Raw genomic sequence first — 3,323 nt, 5'->3', positions numbered from 1 at the left:
AACTTGCTGTATATTTTCCTTTGATTCAAAAAATTGTTTCTATAAAATCTCCGGGCTCAGGAGCTTTAATTTATTGCTAGGAAAAATAACTACTAATTGTGCAACTATCATTACTAATTAAAAAGAAGAGAAACGATATGAAGATAATCATATGAAGTCAAATGAATGGATGGGAGTTATTGGTGAAAGAGGAGGGAATAGAATTTTCGTGAGCATTGTGCGTTTGAAATATCAAGAAAAGTTAAGATAGTAGTCCCATACCTACCCATTAGACCTATACCCATCCACTCCCTAACAAAAACTAAAAGAAAATAAACAGAGATGAGGAAGAGATTTTAATTATTCGTCCCGCCATCATGGACCCCTGCCAACTCAGACATGTTTTATCTATCGAAGGGGTTTTCTCTACCGCCCTCAGGCCTTCCCGTGCACCCGGGTCCTGGGTCATTGGTGTCGGCCTTCAACGGATGCCATGGCTGCCGACCGTCCAACGGAAGTGCAAGCACTACTGCGACCCCAAACCAAAAGCTGCGGTAGCGTACGCCCCCCGTTCTAATAATACTGGGCGCTAGAATATTTAAAATCCCTAAGACCACTTTATTTGGGAGGGGGAGGGACTGAAAAGTAAAGTACGAAAGTTAATTGAATTTTTGTTCTTTTCTTCTTTCTCTCCATCCTGTTCTTCTTTCTTTTCTCTTTTTCTCTCGTTACTTCCTGCTCCTCTTTCTCTATTCTTCCTGCTCTTCTTCTCTCTTTTCTTCTCTCTTTTCTTCTCTCTTTTCTTCTCTCTTTTCTTCTCTCTTTTCATCTCTCTTTTCATCTCTCTTTTCATCTCTCTTTTCATCTCTCTTTTCATCTCTCTTTTCATCTCTCTTTTCATCTCTCTTTTCATCTCTCTTTTCATCTCTCTTTTCATCTCTTTTCATCTCTCTTTTCATCTCTTTTCATCTCATCTCTCTTTTCATCTCTTTTTCATCTCTCTTTTCATCTCTCCCCCTATCTCTCATCTCTTTTTACCTCTTTTTCTTCTCTTTTTTTCTACCTCTTTTTCTTCTCTTTTGTTCTATCTCTTTTCCATCCTCCTCTTCTCTAGCAGAATAAATCTCACTTAATTGATGAAGTTTTTTGACGCAAGAGGCTACGTCCAAGCGCTGCAAAATTTCTAAATTTAAGTTCGAGAAAGGAGCATTGCAGCCCCAGAACGAAAATTGTTTAAATGAAAAATAATATATTGCTATGGAAATTATGTAACAAGGATGAAACTATCATTACTAATTTAAAAAAAGCGGAACGAAGTGGAGATTGTCGATAGAATGTAGAATGAAGATAATAATGTGACAAATTTCATTTTAAATTTTCATTATTTTCCAAACGTAGAACACTCACGAAAACTTTAATAATCCCTCTTTCACCAATAACCCCCTCCATTTAGATGTCTTCGTACGATCGAAACGAGATACGCGGTCTAGTAGGTTCACCGTCGTCGTTTGATAGATATATCCCTGCCGCTCAGGAATTAAAAAACTGAAATCTTTTTAATAACATTACTTTATTCCTAATTATGTAAAATTATATTTTGCAATGAGGAATTAATATTATAGGCTCATTTTTAAAACGGCGCACATGTGTCACTAGTGTTGCGTTCCCACGCAGAAAGGCGTGCCTCTTCTTTCTCTTTATCGTCCTTTTTCTCCATCCTCTTCTTGTTTTTTTGTTCTTCCTCGTTTCTCTCTGCTTCCGTTCAATTCTCTTAAATCTGTACATTTTGCACCTCTTTTTTTTACTCTTGTTCATCTCCTTCTTTCACTTTCCGTTTTTTCCCTTCTTCTTTTCCTGATTTTACTTTCCCTTCTTCCTCTCTTGGACCTTTTTCTTCTTTTTCTCCCTCTTCCTCGAATTATTCTTCAATCTCTCTTTCCTCACCTCTCTTTCCTCATCTCTCTCTTTTCTCATCTCTCATTTCTCATCCTCTTTCCTCTCTTCTTTATTCTCTTATTCTTCTTCCTCCTCTTCTTTTTATCTTTCCACCTTTTTTCTTCTCTTTCTCTTCTTCTCTTCCTCCTATTTTCTATCCCTTTCTCCCCTCTCTCGACCCCCCCACCCTTTCTTCATAGTCTTTTACTTCACTCTCTCCCGTCTCCTTATTACTATCTTCTTTCTTCTGTTTTGTCTCGCTTCTCTCTGTTCTTCCTCTTCTCTTTCCTCCATGTTTTCTTTCTCTTTTATTTCTTCCTATTCTTCTCTCTCTTCTTCTCTCTCTTCTTTTATCTCTTTTTCTACCTCTCTTAGTATTCTTTTTCCTCCTTCTCTTATTATTCTTTTTCCTCCTTCTCTTATTATTCTTTTTCCTCTTCTTCTCCTCTTCAAGTGGAAGATCACTTTGACTTGCCCTATACATATAGGTCGCTTTCTCACGAATGAGCCAGAAATAGTAGTTCCTTATTAGCATAATGTAGTATTAAGATCACCAGGAAATCCAGTAGCCATAGTAATTAACTTCTGAAATTGGTTTTCAACCAGCTGGTAAATGTTAGCAAATGCATGACAAGCACTCGGCGTTGTAAAGAAATGGGCAATCCATGCAGGAGCCAAAAGTTCGCGGCATTTAGACGGTCATCAAATGTAACGTTCAAAGTAAATCAAGCTTTTTATGGCAGAAAAAAAATAATCCCGTGTCGATCTTTTAAATAGCGCAATATTCAAATAGTAAACCCTAGTCCATCAAACGAATTTTTGTAACGGGTGTGGCAGATAAGTGGGAAATGTGCAATTCATGAAAAAATTAAAATATTAATGATTTCAACTAAAACTAGTCTCCAAAATATACCCTGTGAAAAATTCACTGCTAAAATCTAATTTTTCAGCATCAAAAAATTAGTTTCAACTTTCTATTCGCTACAAGGCTCCATGTAATTTTGAACAATGAAACACGTATTTCTTGAACTAGTAAAAACAGCACTTTTTGCAAGTCTCCTCCAAGCCCCTTACTTAAAAGAGGTCAATTTAATCAGTTTTTGAGATTCACCTGTTTCTTGCTTTTCATCCCTCTTTTTCAAGTTTGCATTCACTTAATAATTGAGGCCTTAATTTTGATTTTTGCAAGTTCCAAAAATACCTTGCAATTTGGAGGGTATGCAACCTGCTTAGTTTTTCATCAATGCAATTTGTGTAACCCTGTTTGGTGTATGATGCTGAATACATTTGAATTTTTCCCTCCCTTTCGCCGCCATTGCGGGGAATTGGTTAACGTTACTTTGAGGAAGGTCTTTATAATTTTCCTCGGACTCGTTCATAGGTGGACATATTTGAATCAAAAGAAAATA

This window comes from Bemisia tabaci, chromosome 2, assembly GCF_918797505.1.
Source record: "Bemisia tabaci chromosome 2, PGI_BMITA_v3".
Classification (NCBI taxonomy): domain Eukaryota; kingdom Metazoa; phylum Arthropoda; class Insecta; order Hemiptera; family Aleyrodidae; genus Bemisia; species Bemisia tabaci.
This window is presented reverse-complemented; position numbering follows the sequence as displayed.